We start from the raw sequence: 25,085 nt of genomic DNA, 5'->3' as shown, positions 1-25,085 counted from the left end.
ATCCCTGGATTAAGTGCACTGACGTCAATGTAATTACAGTAGGAATTAATTTGCCTCAATGATGTCATTTTCTGGATCCTATATCTACTTCTAAAATGCAATTAGAATCCGATTTCCTCAGTCTTTTATTCTGGAGATAGGCAGCCTGAGTTTCCCCACAAAGATACTGGGTAACAAAAAAAGTAACTATCTCCTGGTCACTTAGCTGATCATTGTTGTTAGTACCAGCACTAGGGAGAGCAGGCTCAGAGGTTTTGCACTGTTTAAACAGAAGGTACCTGCATCTTAGCATTGCAGTTTAAACTCAGCCCAGGAGATCCACAGTCCTAGTTTAACTCCCTTTATTTTCTTTTCACAGGTTTTGGTTCATTCACTCTGACAAAATACAACATAGCAATTGATTTTGCTGTGAGTTTACTGGATGTCTATACACCATGAATTTGTTGTATAGTAATGCCATTACTTGGGTAATATTGACTTGGTCTATGCCATTACAAAGGATTACTGAATCAGACAGTATTGAGTGAATGTTTATTATAATAGGTTTTAACAGTAACTTTATTAAGGAATGCACTGGCTGTCTCAACACTTGCACCAGATCCAGGCACAGGTTAGCTTTTTAAAAAGTGTATCTTGTTTCTTTCTAAAAGCTTCTGTATCAAACTCAGTAATTTGCTTGTACGCAAAAATGTACAGACCTCATTGAGAAACCTACAAAATACTACTACTACGAAAAAAAAGGGTGTTTAAAGTAATTATTAAGGACACCCATCAAGGCAAGCATGAGTTTTCTACCTCTTACAGAAGTTGACAAGTATGAATGTGCTTTCAGCTCAGGCGGAGCCTATGCTGAAGCACAGCAAAATACACCGTCATTAATGCGAGGAGAAGCTTAAACTGAGATTTTGCTCACCACTTCATGGCAGCATTCATATTTATTTGCCAAAAGTGAAGATATTAAACACAATAAACCCACTCTTCTTCATAAAGTGTTCTATAACTCCTTGCTTTTGGCTGTCATACATAAAAGTGTAGCAATCCAAAGTGGAAATACTGCAAAAAGTAGAAAAAGTGTATGACACGCACAAGAAAAGACAGGAAAAGACAGCGTGGAGCAGAAGAAAAAACTAGATGAAAAATGAATGTTATCAATTATTCCAGAGCTAGAATAATCCATTAGACAGAGCTCACACCTGATTTGCCCATTTCTGGGAAAACAAAAGAGATTATAGTCACTTCTCAGAGCCCACATTAACTATACCCAAGCCACTAATAGGCAATCTACAGCAGCAAGTTCCCCACAAGCAGAGGGCAGCCATGCACGAGGCCATCCTGGTCTGTGATGCCTCAATAGCACCAGCTGGAGAAGGGCCAGAAGGCAGCAAAAAGAGGGGCTGCCTAGGGCCAGTCACAGAGGCTCAAGCTGAGATCAGCTCTGCAGGGCACAACTGTGCTTGCTGGTTGAGATTCCTTCATGGCACAGATTAAAGAAATGCTGATGTGTATGTTAAAGAGAAATACTAGCCCCTGTTCAAAAAGCCCTTGGCACATTTAAGATTTGTCAGTTTTAGCTGTCCTGTGGATTTGCCTTTCAGTTTTATCCTCAAGTCTTTTATACATGGGGCGAGGCTTTCTGTTCTAAGAAGCCAGAGAGAATGCATATTCCCCAAATTTTTCTCAGATGTTTTTGTATCCTGACTCAAAGTTTCTCTAGATAAGAGGGATAAGAGGGTAAAGCAGTTTGGAGCAATCTAAGTGAATGTAATTTTCTTTATCCATAATATGCCTATTTTCCAGGCATCAAACCAGATTTTAGGAAAATTCTCCTCCTTCCCTTCTCCAGGTCCTACTCCGGCTGTAAACATCCTTCACATGGGGAAGTGTGGCTGGCACCAGGCCTAACCAGATCGCAAAAAAATTTATATAAAAGTTTGGACCTGAACAGTCTCATGGAGGGAACCTTATTTAATCATCACAGAGATCAGAACTGGAACAAAATTTCCTGGCCCACAGTTTTTGGAGGTTACTCTAGGTCTCTGGCTAAAAGTTAGTCATTAATTTGTTGAATGGCCAGCGTGCCAGGGAGAACTCCCTGGATAACAACAGGTTTCAGCATGGAGGAGATTTTTCAGTGCCTGTTCTTGTAGCATAAGCTAAAAATGACACTAGAAAAGGAGTATAGGATGATATCTGCTTTCTCAGACAAATGGGCTCTTGAGTCTCTGGGAATTGAGACCTCTACCCCATTACGATAAGAAAAACAACCTCTATGAGCAAAAAGTTATGACCTTCTCTCTGTCTCCTCCTCCCTTCCCCATTCTCCTTCTGAGCAGATTATAAAACAAAGAGAGAATTTCTGGAGCTGTCTCCAGCTCCTGCAGAGTTTCCATGGACACTGGTTGCCTAAATATCTTTTTGTGTCTTAAGGGAGAAAAAGTATCTCCTGGTCTAATTCAGGGGGGGTCCATTGCTTTGAATGGCAGCCCTGTCCAGCCTCACATAAAAGATTACTGGAGCACACCAGAAATGCAATAAAATTGAGAACTTGTTTACTTGTCCCAAGCAGCAGAAGAAAACTGCTTGACTGGAAGACAGAAAGCTCCATGAAATCTCTAGGACAATCTCAAAAGTATTAATACATAATTGATCTTGGGGTTTGAGTGTGTTTATTTGATGGATTGGTTGGTTTTGGTTTTGTTTGGGTTTTGTTTTGTTGTTTGGGTATTTGTTTGTTTAGCGGATTTTTTGGTTTGGGTTTGGTTTTGGTTTTTTTTGTGGTTTGGTTTGGTTTTTTTGGGCTTTTTTGTGGCATTGTTAAGTTGGGGTTTTTTTTGTGGTATTTTGTTTTGCTTTGCACTGTTTGTGTTATACACTGTAAGTATGCTATACAAGGCAGATATGTACTTTCCAACCACGCCTCATTTTATGGCAGATTTTGGAACATGTTATTGTTACCATACATGAACATGAACAACAGTAGTTTATGGGGCGGCAACCAAATTAAGAGTTGTATGCACACAAATCAACAGATTTCCTGGGCTGAAATAGCTCCACATTTTAGGTGAAATGAGATGCTTTTACACATCTTAGTATCTAATTTGGTCTCTGATGTCTCACCAATCAAATTTTATTGATTATTACCCAATACTAGTAGTTCGCAAAACTCTATTGCTCAGAGGTGTGTAAATTGAGGTAGCTTTTGAAAAAGCACGTTAGAATTTGGCAACTTTTGCTAGCAATTACTCTGCCTCCAAATTAGATGCATGGATATGTTCCACTTTAACTGTATCTGACATCTGTTGAGTGCTTTGGGGATACTGGCGATGGGAAGAGAGGCATAAGGTTGGGGTCATTGCTTAAGGGCAGCTCTAGTGCATGTTATTTCTTTGATCACATATTTATGCTGTGAGAGAACATAAAGGAGTCTATTCTCTGCTTGATAGACATATCTGAGTGTCATTGATGCTAGAGGACTCAGATTACCAGTTACAGCTTTACACAGTCTTTTTCTGTATATTAATTAGCTCGAGCATTGCATAAGGATATTTTTATAGGAATCCTTAAAAAGTACGCTCTGTATTACAATCAGACTCCTGTCTCCGTCCATGGGAGCCCTGCCTTCTGTCAACGTTTTGTCTGAGGATGAACTGAAGGACTTTCTCCCTCCAGCTCCTACAGAGCCTTCATCACCTCCACTTCATGTTTAAAACTCAACCCAGATTCTTGGCAAGGTGAGACAAAAATCCAGGCAAGGCAGACTAATGCAGAGTTTGTATTAACATTTTGAGTCAATCTAGGTTTTTTACAATGGTTCCTGAAATGCTATACCAGAGAAAACACCACTGAGTTGTAAACAGAAAAACTGCACACAAGTCTCAGAATTTGCTTTACAGACTTTGTTATCTGTTAAGTAAGCAGGAAATGATGGTATTAATGCAAACAGAAAGCTAAGATTTATTCCCAGAACAGTGGGCTGTGGAAGCCTATTCATACAAAGTCATTGCCTCTGGGGCTCCCTGATCGATGCAATGTTTTCACCCTCCACCACACCCAGGCAGAAATTTTCCTGATGACTTCTAGGCTGCATACATATTTTGACTTCTGAAGGCTTTTAAGATTGGTGATAAATACAGAAATGTCATACATACAAACAGAACATACATGTCAAATATCACAAGAGCATTAAATTCACCTATCTGACCCCTGGGTTCATTTTAGCCCTTTTCACTGCCGTTTGCCCTCTCAGTGCTATTTCCTGGCCCAGCTCAATTAAAGAACAAATTCATCCCTGCACGTGTCCTAAGGGCCCTAATGAAGTCAGCTGCCAAACTCCCATCATGCAGCTGCCTGGCTGCAGGATCTGATGGCCACTTGTCAGCTGCTTCACCAAGTCAAACCCAGACAAAGACTCCTTTGATGGGCTGCCTTTCTCCAGTCAATCTACACCTTCTCCTCTTGGACTTCAGCATCTGCTTCGGTGTAATTTGATTTTATATTCAGTGCAGCCTGACCCTATTGATAAATTAAATCTATCTAAACCTGATATCCTCATGCCACCACGGGGTAAATGACTTGCTGTTTAATTTTGGCTTTTGCCAGATGTGACATGGTATCAATATTGACTCTTTCTTGTGTGTGTTTGGGTCATTATTTGAATAATTTAGGCTCCAGGTCACAATTTGGGTGGGGGGAAAGAGGAGAGAGCCTTTTCCGAAGTATGTCCAAAAAAAAGTAAATCACAATAATTCCTTCTAGGATTTTAGCATTGCTTTCCATAATTATGTTGGTTTCTTTCCTGATAATCACATTTTATTTCTCTGTCTTCCAAGTGTATTTGACATACACACAAAAAAAATCCAGCTTTAATAAACAAAGTAACATTAATTTAAAAATTCTCTAATAACTAGAATAACTACTCACTAAAGTCTGTTTTCTATGTAGAATGAAATAGAAGACTTTTCTCATATGCACAACTTCTATTTGTAAACGAATAAAACACACACACAAAGGGAACAAATGAGAAAAATCCTGAAACCTATATACCTTATTTGATATCTTTTCAACGCCTCAAAATTAAAAGAAATACAATATTTTATCTCTGCAACATCCTATTTTATGGGTGAGAAATTGTAGAAGTCTACCTTTCTAGGAACTCCAGCACTTTTCCTTCAAACTACTGACGTTTCACAATTAACTTTTTTTTTCTTTCAAAGAAAAGGTCTCCTGCTTCCACACGTACCTGCCTCCTTCACCAAAGACTTGTTGATCCCATCTGCTTCCTCCTTCTCTTTTCACAGACTCGAGGGCCACCTACAATCATCGCCCTTCTCAGGTCTAGGCAAAACAGTTCCAGGCCATTGGGAAACAGCTTGTAAATAAATGTGTCCACAGAAAGCACTCGGAAGTATTTTAGTGAAGAATAAAAGTCTTCCCTCTTCACAGTATTATTATGGGTTTTCAGAAAAGGACCTTACAATTCCTGCTACTATCCACCTACTGTTTGCCAGCTGTGTGCTGCCCTAAGGCTACTCTTTGAGAACAATGGGTGCACACCGAGTTCTTCTGGAATGGGAGCCAGGGGAGGAAGGAACTGAAATTCTTAGCAAGCTTAGCAAGCTGGTTTTTATCTGGCAAAAAACCAGCAAAAAAACCCAACCAACCCACCAACCAATCAACCAACCAACAGAAATAGAAAAAAAAAAAAGGCGGCAGAAAAGGAAAAAATCTTCATACAAATTTGGAATGAGACCATCTGAGAGTAGCCACCAATTCATCACTACACAACAACCTGGGTTCCCCAGTCATAAATGGGCAACATCTCCTGTTATAAAACCCTGTTACCTGGCAACTAACAAATATTATAACACCTGCCCCAGATGGAATAAAATTTTCCATGTGGTGTTACCTGGTCTGGGGCTTCTCTTCCTTTTAAAAGCTAAAAAGTTCAAAAGTTTTAGGAGTTTTCTTAAAAGAACAGTGTCCCCTGATGCTCACCTCAATTTCCTCACCCAAGAAGGCAGAAATAACTTCTTTGCTTAACTAAACATCCCCTTCTTATAACCTGAGCAATCAGGGCATCCTGGTCCTACCATCACATGAAGGCACCTTGCTGACCTCCTTGTCCAGGTTGAATCTCCTAATTTTCTTGAAATCAGAGCATGTTGAGAATGCTTTTTACAATGGTGGTTTACAAGAAGTTTCTCACTCCTCTGCTGTCTACCTGTGTCTGTAGTGTGTCTGCAGACATGGCAGCTCTAGCCCCCGTCAATTTTCTGGTCAGCTGCCTGACACGGGCACCAAAGCCTCTGAGGAGTCCTTTCTAAAGTGATGGCAGAGCTGCAGGTTTAAATTTCAATCTAAACTTAACAGTTTAGTTTGGATTGCTTTTTGTTTTTTTTACTTTGATAGCTGAAATGTAAACTTTTATCCAATTTAACTTAAGAGAAAATGTCAAAGTAATTGTGTATCCATGAAGAAAAACGCCCTTTTTTATTTGTGTTTGAGATCTAATTACTCAAAGACTTTTCTCAGCTGTTGTGTGCTAGATCAACAGTGCCCTGAGAGTGGTTTGAAATTGGAGTTGCTTTTCAAGAAAGGACTCTAGACTACAAACTTTTCCAATCACTGATGTTGTTTAGATCTTTGTAAAGGACTAAAGCCTCTACAAAACCAGAAAGCAATCAGTGACCACTATCAGGATGACTCTATTTCAAAGAAATGCTTGTAGGCATTTTTAAACCAGGGCACCAAACTGCCAAAATTTACCCTTTATTATTTTCCAATTACATTTCGTCCTTCCTTACAGTGGTGCACAGATGCACTAGTCTAGAAGAAAATCTGTGGTCTTCCACCCTGCTAAGTTTTGTCTACATCACCCCACTCTAAGAAACCCTAAACGTTTCCAGCAGAGAAGTGCAGAGGGCAAAGCCAGGTCTCTATTTGCCAAGTAAAGTGGCCAAAGACCAGCATTCCCATGGGGAATCAGCTATGTTGATTGAGAGGACGAGGGTATATAACCACACATGTATGCATCTGCACACAATCTGTGAAATTCCTTAAAACAAAGCTACTCAGCTTTGACCGTGTCCCAAAAGAATGACCTTAGGAGATGATATTAAATGCTTGTGGTTCTCTGTCGGTCTCTGTTGTGCACCTTGACCCATGTTTTGGAAACAGTAGTTTTCGTCCAAGATTTGAGTAATTCCCTAGGATTGTGCCTGCCCGATAATGGGTTGTCTCACAGTGCAGCCAGCCTTGGGGCTGGGTCCTTAGGACCCTGGAAGATGTTTGCCCTGTCACTATTAGAGCTGGTTTCATTAGGTTATAGTTACTACATGTGTCTGGTTTTGTTTCTAAAGGCTGTAGTTCTATTGGGTTTTTTTGTTTCAGAATGTGAAGAAAATTCAGCAAGCCAATATAAACTACCTTGGATTTGGGAATGATTAGTTCTATCTTTTCATTCAAATCTTACCTTTGGTGTGATCTAATGTAACATCTTGTCAAACCTGGAGTGTAAAAAGCTTCTCCACAAAAGAGAAACTTCTCCACAGAAACCCTGCAACTCCAAGACTTGTCCAGAACAATGACAAAAATAAACAGCCAACAGGTACAAACACATCTGCCCACTTGGAGCAGCACAAACGAACAGTGCATGCCCAAGGGGCAGCACAGCAGTGCCACTTCCAGCTGCAGCTGCACTTACAGAGAAACTGTTAGAAATTCCATCCTTCCTGAACTTTTCTGATGGTCCATGATTGGCTTGAGATTTTGGGAGGGACAGTAGCTTTTAATTATAATATTCAGTTTAAATATATATACACACACACACACACACATATATATATACACATAAAATGAGCATAAAATGCACATAAAATTTACGTGAATAGAAATAACTTTATTAAAAAAACTATTATTTCCATGAAAACACCGGAAATGAGAAAATGCTTCATTTTGGGTGCAAATATAATTTGTGTAAAGCTGCTGCTGTTAAATAAATTTTGACAGCTGACAGAACTGACAGCCAGTGGTACTTCCGCTGTTGCCTTTATATATATATATATATATATATGCTATATGAGCTTTTAAAAATTGAAGTATCATCTTCCAGCTGTTGTAGTTAAATAAAAAATTTCATCCTATATGTTGTTCAGCTCTCCGTACTTCCATTTAAGCTGCATATTCCTGGAGGGATTGCAAGGTGACAAACTTGCTTAGAAACTAATGAGGTAGCAAATTATGTCCATTGGTAGTTACTGAAAGTCCACTGACTTAAAGCAAGGTAATTTCAAATTGACCTCAGTTCTTTCCTTTAAAAGAAAAAAGTCTTTATAAAATTTCATATTCCAGCCCATGATTCCATTGTTAAGATGAATTGTAGAAAGGTTTCGTTCGAAGGGATCTTAAAGATCTGGTTCTAACCATGGACAGGGACACCTCCCACTAGACCAGGTTGTTCAAAGGCCCATCCAAGCTAGTCTTGAACAACTTACCAGGGAAGCATGTTCCAGTGCCCCACCACCCTCACAGTAAAGAATTTCTTCCTAACATCTAATCTAAATCTACCTTCTTTCAGTTTAAAACCACTACCCCTTGTCCTATCACTACATGCCCCTGTAAAAAGTCCCTCTCCAGCTGTCTTGTAGGCTCTCTTCAGGTATTGGAAGGTGCTATAAGGTGACCCTGGGGTCTTCACATCTCCAGACTGAACAATCCCAACTCTCTCAGCCTGTCCTCGTAGAGGAGGTGGTCCAGTCCCCTGGTCATCTTTGTGGACATGCTCCAGGTGTGGTCTCACAAAAGTGAAGTAGAAGGGAGAATCACCTCCCTTGATTTCCTTGCCAGAAATCTTTTTCCGTTTTTAAACCCAGGGGTTATGTTTTCCTTTTTTGCAACTCCTGGGAAACTTCTATCCTTGGCTTTGGCTGGCATAGAGCCAATTTTCTTCATAGTGGCTTGTTTGAGGCTGTGTTTTGAATTTGGGCTTAAATCTTTGTTGATAATATAGAGATGTTTTTGTTATTGCTGAGCAGTGCTTACACAGAGCCAAGGCCTTTTCTGCCCCTCATGCCACCCCACCAGCAAGTAGTCTGGGGGGGCATGAGAAGTGGGGAGATGACACAATCAGGACAGCTGACCCCAAATGACCAAAGGGATAGTTCCTGTAACATCCTGCTCAGAAATAAAAAACAAGGTGAAGAAGAAGGAAGGGGAGGACATTTGGAGTGATCACATTTTGACCTCCCTAGTAACCATTATTCATTATGTAATCTTGCTTTCCTGAAGATGACTGAACATCTGCCCTCTACGCATGAGAAGTGGTGAATTAATATCTTGTTTTGCTCTGCTTGTGTGTTTGGTTTTATCACAATCCATAAGTTTTCTCACCTTTACCCTTCCAGTCCTCTCCCCCACCATACCAGGGGAAAGTGAGCAATTGGCTGCACGATGTTCAATTGCCAACTGTGGGTAAAATATGATAGAACTTCACCAGTCTGCAACAACTTTTCAAATATGATAGAATGGCTTAGTAACTTCATCTGCCACGTCCCTCGAGACCCCTGGTTTTATCTTGCAGGTCCCATAGATTTTTGCACACTAAGGTTCCTTATAGATGGTCTTGAATCTTATCTTCTCCTGTGGTGGGCAGTACTTACCATGGAAACAGCACATAGATCTCAAGGTTAAGAGTTATTCCTTCACAGGAAAAGTCACTTCTGCTCAATATTTGCTGGGTTGAAAGATGTCTTTGTTTACTGCAGTATGGTATCTAGAAGGCACTGTTCTCATACATCAAGGAAAAGTAGAGATGTCTGTGGAAAATGTTTTACTTCTTTGCTAAGAGAAGAAAAAAATCCATATCCAAAAACCAGCCAGCCAGAACTACTTTAATAACTCAGTGCTTGAGCGTAGACAACTTAGAAGGAAATCAATGATAATCTCACTTCTGAAAATCTGACCTTGCTCACTGAAGCATAGCTAAGTTGCATCAACTTCACCTAACCTGTCATCCCTTTATAATTGACCCTATCCGTGGAACTAAGCAAATAGTTAGAGACAAAGATACATTTATTAGTCTTTCAATAAAGATAGTTATCTGCCCTTAGTGTAAAAAAGCCACTTGTTTTATACCTGCTGGTACATATCCACGAACTCAGATGCTATACTGAGAACAGGCCTGAACTAGACTAGAAGCTGGCTGCTTGATGTACTAGTTCACAATACTTCTTTACCATTAAAAAAGGGAAAAGTATCCACTAATTATTTTCAAGACATTGAGGAGGAACAGCAATGCCTTCATTGTTCTCTTACACTGGAAAAAGTCATCCATTCCTTTTATTGTTTCACTGAAGTTTTACTTTTTTACTGTTATCTCTCTTATTTCTTCTCTTTTAGAAAGGCCAGTGTTTCCAAGTATTTAATTTGGCAATGTGAATGTGAGCACGGGAATGGGTGTCAAGCAGAAGTTCTCTCCAAAGCGGAGCTATTTCTCTATTTTGACAAGGCATATATTTTGTGACTGCCTCCCCTTTGCCATAATAGCCCTCCTCACTCCACCCAATCATCTCTAACTTGTCTCCTCTTTCTCCAGTAAGATATAAGTTCAAAAATCAGTCTCGATTTAGTAGTTAGCAGATGAACAGTACTGAGATTAAAATTAAGAGGTTTAAGGTGAAGTATCATGTCTCAACAGGCTAGAAAAGCTTGGACATACAATGACAGAATTCTGATATGAAAGGTTTAAGTAACAACTAACTAAATTTCTGACTTCATTATATTCAAGTTTGTTGCTGTTTTTCTTTACAAATATTCTTCGTTTGTTTTTAGTTATTTAGCCTGAGAGGCATCCTTTCTATGTACCACCTAGTGGGATAATGTAAGTAGCCACTGGGATTTTTCGTGGCTCTTTTATCTGATAAAAGCAACCAAACTCATGTGATCTAGAATCATTAATCAAACTACTCTTTAACCAGAGAGAAATCCAACCAGCATTCATGCATCATTGTGGCATGCCCACTTGATGCAAGTGCACCTCATTTACAGAGAGTAAAAAGTTGATCTCGCTTTGAAAGACAGGTGTTGACTCACTGAACCTCTTCCTGGCAAAAATAAATGATGATGATAGATGGACATCAGCTAAGAAGTACACAACGATAGCTGAGGCTTGAGTTTTTCATTCATTCTCTTCAGATAACTATTCACAGTGTGAATAGTACAATGTGAGAGGAAAAAATAGATTTACTAGCAGGGAAGTATGTAAGGAGCACAAAAGACATTTTCTTAATGAGTCACTCCATTGATGCAGTCAAGCTAGATTGTCACATCAAAAAAATCCAGGGAGATGGGAAATCTTCCTTCTCTGTAGCTAGCTGGGTTTCCCTGCTTAACACAACTGGTCTTCTAGTCATGTGCACTTCACTTCTAACAGAAACAGAAGGTTTAAGTGCAATGAACAGACAGGGCACCTTACTCATCCCTTTTACTTTATTCTATATACTTCTATTTTAAAATCTTACTATATATTACCAGTAAATCAGGTTATTTTGCCACTCCTTTATTACATTTCTTCTCTGTTCTGAAGATTCCTATTAAAATTACTCTAGGTCTCTCTGTCACAATTTATTTGATAGTCTATAGGTGTAAGAGTCACAATTATAGACCAAAACCTCAAACAAAATACAGGATAGAAAGTCAACCTCTTAAAATAAAGGAGAAAAGAAAGTCAGTGCAACCATTATATAGATCATTTTCTACACAGATTTATTTGCTGTTTGGGAACAAAGTTGTTTGAACAAATGAATTTGTTCATTGTGCAAAGTCATTCAGGCACGCTTTTCTTGTAAATTGCTACTAAGATTTGAACTGCACATGGAGGTCATTTGTGTAACTGCCCCATCATCATTAAAGGTTCTTGAGATGGAGCTCTCATCCTACAAACATTCTGAAACATTATTTCATAGCTGGTTGTTTTGTCAAAAATTCCTGCTATGAAAACAGCATATTTTTTCATAAAGGGGAAAAAAACCACCTGAAAGTATATGGACACTGCAAAACTGGTTTTTTGGGGCTTCGGGTGGGGGGGAGGGTTTAGCACTGTGTAGCTAGTTTAAATAGAAGCTTTCTACACAAATCCAAACTCTACATGGGATATACACTTCCGCATCCTACAAAAAAAATTTCCATCCTTTTCTGATTTATGGCATGTTGTAACTAGTTCTACAGCAATCCTAGCATGCTATGATCAAACTAGTTTTTTCTAATTCTTTTCCAACAGCAAAATATTATACAACAGCAATTTAATGAGTGGTCTGTTATGTAAATCAATGGAATATAACATGTAAAAGAGTAGCTGGTGTTGGCAAAAGGAATGACTGTTAAAAACATCAACAACTGATATGAATGTTTCATACTCATGTGAAATATTTGTTTCATATTCCTTCACTCCCCTAGATCAAGACATTTGCTAGGGTAATTATAAGTGTTAAGAGATAAGCCAAGTCACCAGTTTCAATTTATTTTTTTTAATTAGGCGTATTATATTAGACACTTGCCTGCAAAAGGCATTCTACTGGACACCCTTAAATAGATCAGCCAGGCTCAGCTGCAATGTTATATATGAAGGGAAAAGAGCAAGGGAGAGATGGTGGAAGCAGATTGCCTGGGAGATGGCTTACCTCAAAACAGCCTGGAAAGAAGCACATGTCAGGGCTTGGGACCAGGGTGGAGGGGTGATGTCAGTCTTCATAGCCCTAGGCTTAGCTGATGTGTATTCATTTTGAAATTTAGCAGTTGCTGTGCAAATTCATGAAAAGTACAGTATGCCAAGTTCATACTTGACTCTTATGCATCAGTTTGCTCAGATGTGAGTCTCAATAGTGTTTTAAACAAACCTCAGACTTGCTGCTGGATACAGGAGTTATCTAAAAGCATATTACATTTGGCTGGCCCCAGGAAACCTACCACAAGAGGTGAGGTAAGCTCGAGAGTACTTGCTACAGGAACCTGCTCTGGTTTACATTAAAAACATGGAATGTTTTAATAAAACAATCAAGTAAACAACAGCTTGATGGACTGAAGAAGTTCAAGGGTCCCTATGCCTTTATCTAACTCTCTCTTCATTTTTGCAGTAGAATATTTATCAATGGAATGGACTCTGAACAAGATTACATAAAACCTGTTTTTTGCCTAAACATTGCTCCAGTTGAGTCCATTTATCGTTTTGTTCTCTTCATCCTGAAAGCTGCAACATCAAGATTTTAAGATGGCAGCCCCAAGGAGAATAAAACACAGGCTTCTTTAAATTTTTTAATGGTAAATATGGTTCCTACAGGGATTTTCATCAGAGCTCACAAAAGTCAGAAGATCTCAACAGCGTATCGTAAGATTAACAAAAGCAGAAGTAAATGCACCGATATATAGACAAGAGTATAGTGCAAAGTCATTATATGCAGAGATAGAAATCCAAAGACATGTCAGAAACACTGAATTTTATGCATAATTTAACAGTCTGGAGTCCTACACAGTTTGAACTGTAATAAAACTGGTTTTAAGGGGAAGGGAGCTTAACATCAACTTTGCTAAACAGAGTCTTGATGGAGAAAGCAAATCTTACTTGCAAATGCATCAAGTTTGGAGTATGTTTCCTACCAATAAAGATAATGGTAACATCCATTAATGGAGCTGAAACATTTCTCTGAAGTTATAAGCAAAATGTTTCATGTCAGAGATATGACTTGTTTGCAAAAGCCTTGATTTTTTAAAATAGTTTAAATGACCTGTAGAAATATAATACAGCGAAAGGCTACCAAAAACTGAAAGAAAAACATTTTGTTTTAATTCAGGTAGAATTTTACTTATTGAAAACTTTTATTTTTCATTTTACTCAAAACCCTCCAAAAATACTTGTTCTCTCTGACTTTAACCCAAGTATTTTCTTGAACTTTTTTCTCTATTATTTACCAAGTTTTATATGTAAAGATTTTGATTTATGTATTTCAACTGTGTACTATATTGTACATGACAAAATTTATAAGAGACATAGTACCTCATTGTTAAACTGATGGACAAGCTGACATACACCCAGGATTTTTCTCACACCATGTTTCAGGCAGCAGCTGGATCAGAAAGCTCACCTGTTTTTCCCCACCATGTATATAATCTGGTCCAATAACAGGGATTTTACTGCATAATAAACCCCCTTGCTTCAGATATATTATCTTTTTTCTTCTTTTATAACACAACTGTAGGACTACAAAAAACTATTTGCAGGCAGAAGCTGAATTAGGTAAATAGTTTCTGCCCTCTACACGTATTTCCTTTGCTTTTGTACGTAGCAGTTGTAGATGTCAAACACTTAGAACAAATCTCCATATTTTTTAGTAAAATGTATCAATTTCCACCTTCTGAAAGAAGGTTTGGTTTTTTCATTTAATAAAGTCATAATATTAACAATAGTAAACCAATTTTGTTTCAAGGTCAGCTGTTTGCCTCTGCATGACCTTAAAGGCAGCAGTCAATCATTTGCACTGCCATTGACATGAGCTTAGAATTTAGAGGATAGATGGTAATGTCTCAGCCAGGAAAACTTCTTGTCTTCCATTAAGTAGAGCAGTAGTACTGCATACTGCATAACAAGCTGGGAAGGTGAGGGCTTTTTTTCTCTATTCTCTGTTGTTGCCATCCCTCCTTCTGGTCAAATCTTTGTTCATACCCAGCTTTTCCAAGATAGGCAGGTGCGGCCGTTGGGGAAAAATCTTCTGCATTTCATGGGAAAACATGAGAAGTTATGCTGTCATGTTAAATAGCACACATTCTTAAGAAAAGGCAAGACGACGACTAATTTAACTGTGTTACTGAGATGTAACTTAATGGGACACATGCAAAATGTTATTTTAAAACAAGATACATCAAATTCCAAAACTGTGAGTACATATGTTTGCCACTTCATATGCTGGTATGGCATTCTTGAGGACAACCAATGTATCATTTAAAACCATTTTTTTTTTTCCTGAGAGTATTTGGTATATATTTCTGTGCTGCACATATATTCCTCTGCATAAGCAGTCTCTTCTACTGGGACAAAAAAACCATGCTGCCAAAACCAGTCAGCAACAGTCAAAGAAAATAACAAAGAAAAAAAAAAAAGATACAGGATTGCTTTTGCCTTGAAAATAATAGCAAGTGTAAAAAGAAGAGTAATCACACTTAGAGATGCAAACATTCTTCTCTGTGGCTGAGTCGATGGGGTGCTTGCCATCAGAAAACAGAAATCAGAAAAGAAATCTTTGTGTGTCAGTTGTTTTTTCATAGGCAGAGGGAATAATCTGCAATTGTTCTGCAGCAGTGACAGTCTGTGGGGCCACGGGGTCCTACACAGCACAGCACTGCCAGGAAGGAAGGCAAAGCCTGCTGTCATGTCTTTGGTGTTTCAGAGTAGTGCAGGAAACTGAATAACAAACTGGGGACTTCAGGACATTTTTCTCTCTTGCTGTCATCCATCCTGCTGGTTATATCTTTGTTCATACCCAGATAACTCCAAAAACAAGGGAAAAGTAAAAAAACCCCAAACCCCACTTATCCAATCTATGCTTGCATTCAACATGTTATAAAACTCTGCTATCCACGGCTCAGTATCTGATTGAGCTTGTGCTTCAGATGGTGCCTCCTATTGTTTCAGATATCTTACTCCAAAAGGGGCTTAATTGCTTCTTCTGTTTATTTGAACAAAAAGTAGCATCCCATCTGCATACCAGATGCAACAGGACCGAACCCAACTTTTCAACAGTGTTTTAAATGAAGTGCTTGTTTGCTGGTAGCTGACAGCCTGTAGCAGCAGACTCAAATTCTGGGAAGATAAATGAAATAACTCAATTGCCCCTCACCAATTACCCTCTGCAAAAGGGCACACAAAAGGGAGAACAACTAGCCAAATCCATCCTTAAACTGCATGCAAATTCAAGATCTAATTAAGTGCATCAGTTTCCTGGTGTGGGTGTTTCCTTTGTGTTCTTAGCTTGATTCTAAGCTAAACAGCATTTCTCAATAGTCATTGCAACTCCATTAGTTTGCTTTTGCAGTAAATCATCTTGGAATAACTATTCTTATGAAAGTTGTCTGTCTTTTCCTCTATATTTGTGTGCATATACCGCATCATTACATAGACTGGCCAGTCATTTGGGAATGAATCTGAGTAGAAGAAAATATCTCCCTCCTGCAGCTTGATCACAAGGAAGCATGCATTTTGTGTGTCAATTTATAATCAAAATCAAATCCATTAGAGAAATGTACCTAGTCACCTTGGCAAATGAGGCTTTTCCCTGTGAAAAATTCAAATCTAAAAACAGGATTCTAGTGGAGCAACTGACTCTTATCTAGCAGACAAAATCCAGAACTTTCCAGATAAAAATTATAATATACCCCAAGAGATTATGATGTCATTTTCAATCATAGATGGTGATTTTCCAAGGAAAGTTTCATCTTAATGCTTTCTGTTTGGGGTTTCATGACTCTTACAGCTCAAACTACAAGGTTACTTGCTATAAAACTGAACTTGCAGTATATACTCAGAAACATGTGTGTAGGGGGTGTTCCATGAATGTAGTCACACTGATGGCTATAAATAAATAAGAGCATAAGGAGCTGACCTGCTCTTCCAAAACAAGAAGAAAACACCACCCTAACTGTCCCAATAGATAGACTTGTGTATCATTTAGAATACTATTTCAGGACTCAATTACAACAAATAACATCAGTAAATGTTTTGTTAAGCAATTTCTGTTTTAATAAGCTAAGCAGACCAGCCTCTTCTAAGAGGCATGAAAGTCAAGGTTTGTCCACAAAAAAGAATTCAAAAGAAAAGGAAATATAAATAAAACATCTCAAACGCTCATGACAACTACAGTAAGCCAAAATCATGTTAGTCCTGCCACATGGATAAAATCTACCATAGTCCTACATTAGTGCTGCTACGTAGACTCCACAGGTTTTGCACATACCTCCTAAATGCAAGTCCTGCTACTCAGGTGACAGGAATGCTGTTGATCAAATGTAATTCTCTAATTAGAAAATGGAGAAGAGACCACTTTTTGAGGAAGAATTCTGCTCCATTTAGGGACACTTTGCAAACAGCTCTACTTTCTATAATATTCCACCTTTTTTATATTTCTAACATTTCTGGTTACAATCCCCTTGCAAATAGCAATTCCTCAAACCAAGAAGGCTGGAGTTCTTTAGACAGAAGCTGTAGTAAGAACAGAGTCTATTTTACTCCGTGACTTTTGATTTAAATTGATTTCCTAAAAATGGTTTAACTCCTGTAATGCTGGATCAATTAGCCTTAAGGACGACAGGATTCCTCAGCTTAGCATGAAATTCTGCTGCTGGAGATGCTGCACGCTTTCTGACAGAGCTCCTTCACCATGAAAATATCAGATTATTTTGATTGTGGTGAGAAAGAAGGAAAAGAAGGTGCTATTAACAATAACCTTTCAATTCCTTACAGAAAGAGCAGGAGAGAGGAAAGTCAAAGGAAGATGTACACAACTCAATTTTGGGGCAGAAGATGCTCACAGGTCTCCATCTCCCGACTCCTTTATAATCACAGGAAAGAGATCTATTCTTGAAGTTGCTCCAGAATCCACAGCCTCACCCAAGGTACAGTCACTTTAGCTCATATTATATGCCTGCATTTCAAGGCTGCAAATATCCACAGCACTGTCCCTGGAGTTTAAGCCCAGAATCTTCAGCCCTGCTTTCCCAGGCACTGAACAGCATTGTGGTATTTGCTATTCTTACCGCACAAAAGAAAATAAGGATAGGTAGGAATTTCTCAGCCCAGCAAGAAGTCAGCTTCCTGCCTACATTTTAATTACTTCAGGGTTGATGCTTTCAAGTAACAGAGACCCAGGAAAATTATGTTGTCTGAAATACTCTCTGAAACTTGGTTTTGGGACAGTATCTTTATCACCTTTACAAAATGTGATACCCAATTGCAAAAATGTGGACTTGCTTATTGCCACAGCACATATCAGAGTTTTTGTTTCAATTTTATTGAAGCAAATTCCCTCCACTCTCATCCTGCAGGATACTAAAAACAGCAGAAAGGTAGGATATTCAGTCTAGCAGTGACTCTTACTCACTGAAGCCAGACACATACTCTTAAAGAAGTGCTCACAGTGATGGGAAAAGGCTATGTGAGAAGGACCTAATCATTGCTTCTGGACATGACATTCTTTCTCCTCTTCCCACTCCAATTAAGACTCCTTTCCAAACAGCAGGTGCTCAGGCCCCTTTCTGGTTTTAAAATGTGAATGTTTCCAAGGCCACAAAGGTACAAAATATTTGGAAAAGGAGGCAAATAGAGATTAGATTTACACCTGTATGTAAATTAAGGAACAGGCTTGCAACATGAAGCAACATCTGCTGGGTGAGCTATTTATTTTTGCTGTGTAACAACATTAGATTTGTCCATACAAGCACAGAACCTCTCTCGCCACTATGATCAGATTGCACTGTGGTTGTACCCAAGCTAGAAAAACAATTGCTAATTAAATTAAAGAGAACACATGGCATCAGAGTAATGTGGTGCACTCATTCATCACTCAGACTCTGGACAAAGGTGCTCCAAACTGTTATAAAACTTGTTGCAAACCAGTGATTAACTCCTATATCAGGACCTTGGAAGATGTTTTCTGAATACCTGATCCTGAGGCAGCAGCAATCATCTGTTGGTGCTTCAAATCCTGTCCTGAGTCCTCCTTGGAAGGTCTATTAAAAATTTATTTCTAAAATAGAGAGTACCTCATTATTATTTCCTTTTTGTTGTTGTTTAAACAAACCGTAAATCTAGATGCAGCAGTACAGGTTACTGCTTTGTTTGCCTGCAGTGTTCACCAGGGCTCTGCAAGTTTCATCAGCTGTTTTGAATAGTTACATTTCGCTATCTGATTGCATGTTCTGAGTATGTAATGGCTGCAAAATAATTTTTCACTGCAATACTAGATTCATCAAGAACTCAGTCACCAGCTAGATGGGATGTCTTATGCTCATAGAGAAGACAACACAGATTTGCAATTTCATTTAGGAAGTGTTAACAGAGAAACTACAAAAAAATAGTGACCCCTATGCTAGCAGTAATTAGTGAAAAAATACCAGGGACATGGAAGACGTTCCATTTCCATATGACTTTATCACCTTGTAAATCTCATTTTGCAGTGCCAGGACAGAGGGAGCTCGTAGCTTGCTTTTATACAGCAGCTCCAATACTTCCTTGTTAAGGTTCCATCATTTTGAATACAATTATAGAAGAAGAGAAACAGACCTAGCAGCTCTACTAATTCTTCTCCCCTTTCTCTGAGCTCAGAAGTAATTTGCCTTTTATTTGCCTTTGCCCACTTGATGTTGACCTCAAAGACAACCCCCACAAACCTTCAACAGGGAAAAAAGAACAAGAATGTTTTTTTTCCTTTAACTGATACTCTGTTTCAGATACAAGTGCCCCAAACATGGCATCTGAATTAGAATAAAATTATATCATCGCAAATGATAGCTACATACTGACTGTTACTGTTAATAATAAAAATTAGCAAGCTCTTCTGAAGATAAAAGGTAAATAGATGTGGAATCAGGAAAAGTAAAGACTTCACCCAGTATCTTGAACATATTTACAAAATCTAACAGGGTGTAGCTAAATAATCGCAAAATATATTATACTTACACAATTACAATAAAAATACAACCACCAGATATGATTTTAAAAGTAAAAAATAGAACATGATAATAAAATATTGGTATTTGAATTGTGAGCCATTGATTGACACAATAATATTGATTAAAAAATAGTTCATTTCTCAACCATCTAGTCAATTCTGAAGAAAGCTCCAATCCACAGCCACATATTTGGGTTACTAACAGGACTTTCTAAAATGTGTGTAGGTGCCAAAGATTAAATAAACTTCTCTGTGTGTAAATATTTTAAAATTTCAGGTTATGTTATTACACCTTTTTTTACCACCCAAAATAATTATACTAATTTACAGAAGAACTTTTAAATCCAACTGAATAAACATATGTGCAATGCACCATTAAAGTACACTCCATCACATAATAGCATAATGCAGTTTTTGAAATGGATCTGTAGAAAGGATTCATTAAGATAAAGTCCCAGCATTCCACCTGAGGCCAATAAAAATTCTGTGCAAACCTCTTCAAATTAAATTTTCTTCTTGAACATATCCTGTCTAATTATGTTTAGTATTATCCTCCTTTAGGAATTCTGATTCATCAGTGCTATTAAGGGAGGGAAAAGGAAAACCAGATGCTGTGGACCGGATACCCAGCTGGTAAGAAATCACTATAGTTTCACAGAAGCCAGAAGAGCTACAGTGATTTATATCAGCTATGGGTTTGGTATATACATAGGAACACACATATGGACGGATGTACAGAGAATTATATTTATATCTGAAGTTACACCAGCAGAAAGTCTGTGGAGTTGCACCATCAGAGAATTTGACCCAGCAGCTCTAATAAGCTGAAGTTTATAAAAGAGCCACAGCTGTGTTGAGATTTCTTGTCTTTCACTCTCTAGAACTGAAAATAAATGTAAGAAACAGAAGCGCTCTAATTAGACATTTGGCTTTAAAAATCAGGAAGATAGCCAGCTAATGTCTAAGCACTTTTTTGTTCTGGGGAGTTAGACTAACAAAGATATCATAATTACAATCATACTACATACAGATGAAGTGCACAGAATATACTGGTAAACCAAGTTGAGGGATTGAATTAGATTCCAGCTAAGTTGTTTCAGTTTCAGTCTTTAATGAATACAATTTTTGTTGTTCTTGCAGTCCATACAGCAAGCACAAATTTAGAGTATCTAACCAAGCTACAACCTGAAAAAACAAAATTTTTGGGTAGCACCTGTGTTCTTCTATTCCACTGATACTTCTGTGTTATCACCCATCCACAGCCCCAGACCTTCCTGTGCCATGGACCAAAAACGTGCTGTTTGGGACACTTGATGCCTGCCTCAGTTTCCATGAGCCACACAAGTCATCCTGCAACCTCTTGCTATGCCTTGGGCTTTCCTCACCCTGCCATCTGCACCCCAAACACCTCTGCACCCCACTGCTCCTCCCCATTTGTGAGACCCTTCTGACTTAAAAGCTAAAAGAGAAGAGGAAAGAGAAGTGCCCGCTCTTTTGCCTTTACCAAATAATGTTATATGTGAAGGTCTAGCGTATGATCTACTCTACACCATCTCTTCCCAGCACCTGCTCAGTGTTCAAAGAGGGCTTCATCCCTCCCAAGACTTTTAATCTGGGCCTCCAGTCAGCCTTTGAAAGCTGACCAGATAATCTTCAAGGAGTAATGCTTGGGTATCATAGCCTGAGCTCTACTCTGTTAGATGAAGGCCACCTTAAAAGAAAACTGAGTCGCAACAAGGTTGTTTCCTCTTTCAGTTTTCCAATATTTTATCCATCAGCCTAGTGAGCACAGCACAGATGTGGGAGACAGCAAACCCAGGTTGCATTTCCATTCCACAGAGGGAAAGCAATTAGCTGTCCCACTGCTGGCAACTGTGTGGTGCCTCTGTGCTCCTGACTGTGAGACAAGCATTGCACAAAGCCTCTCGAGGCTTGCTATTGAGGAAGGAAACAGCCCCAAGCCAGCACAACCATTTTACTAGGAGGCACATGGCTGCACTTCCATTCCTCTGTCAGGGACTGTTTTCCTTACAGGAATCAAGCCTTGAGTGAAAGAGCTAATTAAGCCTCAGGACAAGGACCCCAGGCTGTTCAAATCTTCCACACTTAGAAGCACATAACAGCAGGAAGAGAGAGACTCTGTTTCACTGAAATTTTTATCCAAATAATTAGGCCATTTACTACCAGATATACAGATTTGACCTCCTGCTGCACAGGTGCCAAATCTCCAGTTCCCATGTTCTGGACGTGTGCTCTAAATACTGTTTTTTCAGATAGGCAAAGGCAGCAGTACCAGCTCCTTTACAACAGGGTTTGAAAACAAGACAGATAGATGCCAAGACTCTGACTGAGAGCTCACTACAGTGGAAGCATCCAGAAAACATTCATTAGACTGAACTGGTTTCACAAAACAGCCCATTTTGTGGACTCCTACAGTGCTTAACCCTGAATATTTATGCCTACCAAAAGCAGGCCACTTCTGTGGTTACTCAAAATGTAACATACCTCAAATCTCTGTTGACACAAACTTCCTCCTGATCTAAGTCATCATAGAGTTAAATGGCAGCTGAGAAAACTTTGAGGCTTCAAGTTCAAATGCCTTACCCCTCCCTCACTCCAGCTGTTTTCAGATCTAATGCTGCACCTTCACATGTACTATTATTTTCTAGGTGTATCTCACATGTGCAGTAGAAATTTGAACCTATAAATGACTTCACATTCAGATCCAAATTCTCCTCAAAAGCTTCTAATTGCTCTGCAGATAGCTTTTAACCTCCAATGTACTTAAAATTATTATTATGAAAGTAAAAATAATTTGAAAAGAAAGGCCCAGAGCAAATAGTGCTCACTTTCCAAGAAACATAATTTTACTTGGAGGTAGGAATTGGAATGATTTGATTAGTGCATTAAAACATAACTATAATTCTTCTCCTTGGCTCTGAGATACTCCCATAGCTACTACTAAAGCTTGATCGTCAGCTCACAGTCAGCATCTTTATATATCTCATAGGAGTTACTCTAGAAGGATAATTTATGCTCCCTTTCTGGTGGCAAAAGCATTTGTTTGCATAGTGGGATGTGTCATTTGGTATTTGAGTCCACTACACAAATATTCGAGAAATATATGTCTCCAAATACAGGTGCAATTTACTGTAGTAATGTCTACAGGGAAGATGCATTAATGCCTTGTTCCATACCATACCATAAATTACATTGATTGAGGTACAAAAACATATTACATCTCTTTAGTAGTTCATTCATCCTTAAAATAAGTCCATCCACAACTATGTCCCAGGATCATGCTGAAAACACAGCACGTCTCTGAAGGATAACAGCAGCAGTCTTAATGGACATTAAAGTGGAGATGTTTCTGGGGTATTTTGGAGGAAGACAATATTGCCCTGCCTTCAAAGGGAAAGCATGCAGCAGGAGCTCCAGAGAATCAAATGCAAATGCTTAGGACCAAAAGCAATTCTGCCACCTCTTAGTTTTCCTTCACCCTCACATTTCCTCACCAGACTGGAAAACTCTTTCCTACTGGACCTGTCCTTTTCTCTAGCACCCTGGAGTGATTAACTTTGATCAGTTAAAGGTTTTTGGATCAGTTGGTCTTTTCTCATCCTTGTCCACATAGCCATGGGACTCCTGAAATGGGACACCCATGGCGGGACCCATGCAATTGATGCCTCACATGCCCCTAGCAGAGAAGATTTCATTTAAGAGTTTTTTCCAGAACAGCTTGTACAACAAATAGCTTTTAGCATATACAATTTGCAAAGTTGCCAGTTTTTCATGAATAGAGCTATTTGTAGTCTAGTCATATCATAAAATCTTGTTAAAAAGAAACAACACAAAGAGACTGCTCACTTTTCAGTTATGGCGCTTTTGAATTAATTTGAATCCAGATTGCCTCATGAGTATTGTTTGTTCCAATATGAAACAGTTTATGGTGATAAATTGCAGCAGCATCACTTGAGAGCTGCCTGGTACAGTGTAGTGCAGCAGAAGTTGAGTCAGCTTTCATACTGAGTATATACTGGAGCTACAGCGCACCCAGGTTTTGTGGTTTGGAGGAAACTTAACCGGGAAAGTCAGCAAAGCCAGAGTATTTTGTGGCATGTGCAGGTATTGGGCAAGGGATTGTAGGGGCATAACCAACCAAAGAAAGTAGTGACAATCTAGTAACCTACCTCCATTTGAGCCCTCCTGTCCCCCTCAGCCAGGCATTGACTCAAAACTCAGAAGTAACTTCTTCAGAGACTGACATTGGGCTGTTTTAGCCATACTTTCAGTACTAAGCCATTTAATGCATATGAATTTTTCATCTAGGTCTAAATTTACTATTACAGCAGATGTTAGAGTCAAATCTCATTAGTTAAGATTTCAGTAATCTGCAGAGTAATGACAAAACATTTCTGCATCCTCTCAATTATAACCTTAATTAAGACTAAGCAGGTTATGTTGTGTAACATATCGCCCTGTGAATGCATGCTCTCATGGAAACCACCATGGGCCTGATTCAGAGAGGGAGCAAACATTTGTCCTTCCCACCAAAATCATCAGGGATTCGAGAAGTCAGTACTCCTCCATTGGACCAATTCCTTTCTACTGTGAGATTCAGCATCTTAAAGATTTTCTGTAGCCACTGAGAGGAAGAGACAGCAGTTCCCTAACTCAGCCAAACATACGGGTATCTATAGCCTTATGACAAGTATTTAAGGTTTTGCCTAGTGCTGCTAGACCCCGTCATAGGGCAGAGGAGTCACAGCTGCTACTTCACACTTAAAATATTTTTTCACATTTAATGATATTAATGAATTTGATGAGGCAGTATGCCAAATTAATCTCTAGTGCCCTTCCATCACATGCAACTGAGTTAAACAGGGATTAATTGAGGCCCATGCAATTACCTCTTAATTAACCCTGAAAGGTTGGGATTAACCCTGCTGTTTGGGGTTAGATAGGAATGTGTTTGTCATGGGAACTCCTATCACGAAGTTAACAACATTGACCAAAATGTCTGTGCCAAAACACGTTTGGGGAGTGAAGCAGATTGCTCTTGCTCTCCTGCCCTCAGCATTTTGCAGGATTCTGGGGGCTGCTCCCACTAGAAGGAAAAATCAAGGGTGCAACCAGTTCCTCTGAACTCATCTATTAACATAAAGCCCTGCAGGAGGGCAGACAGCAGGAAATAGTCCCTTTCCTTCCACTTCCAAGCATCTATTCAAATGTTGTCCTACTCAGAACCTTGCTGTAGGCTTTTCTTAAAAATTGTAAAAATGTTTTACTCCTGGCCTTGGTTTCCTAGCTGCATTTTCTCTCTGTTATTTTGGGCATGTCCACATTGCAGTCTGGGGTGGTAAGCAGAAGTTCTGGAAT

The 25,085-nt window shown here is 39.0% G+C and overlaps 1 long non-coding RNA gene across 1 annotated transcript in view; it reads right to left on the bottom strand.

Annotated features, from left to right (window-relative positions):
* Positions 1 to 12,698: 12,698 nt before the first annotated feature.
* Positions 12,699 to 25,085, bottom strand: part of LOC125327860 — a 35,154-nt gene continuing 22,767 nt past the window's right edge. Inside the window, exon 9 of the long non-coding RNA XR_007204401.1 lies at positions 12,699 to 14,756. This is a non-coding gene — a long non-coding RNA (uncharacterized LOC125327860). The remainder of the gene's footprint in view (positions 14,757 to 25,085) is intronic.

Source organism: Corvus hawaiiensis, chromosome 1 (assembly GCF_020740725.1).
Source record: "Corvus hawaiiensis isolate bCorHaw1 chromosome 1, bCorHaw1.pri.cur, whole genome shotgun sequence".
Taxonomy (NCBI): Eukaryota; Metazoa; Chordata; class Aves; order Passeriformes; family Corvidae; genus Corvus; species Corvus hawaiiensis.
The sequence above is the reverse complement of the archived record's forward strand: the minus strand, read 5'-3'. Positions and strand labels throughout refer to the sequence as shown.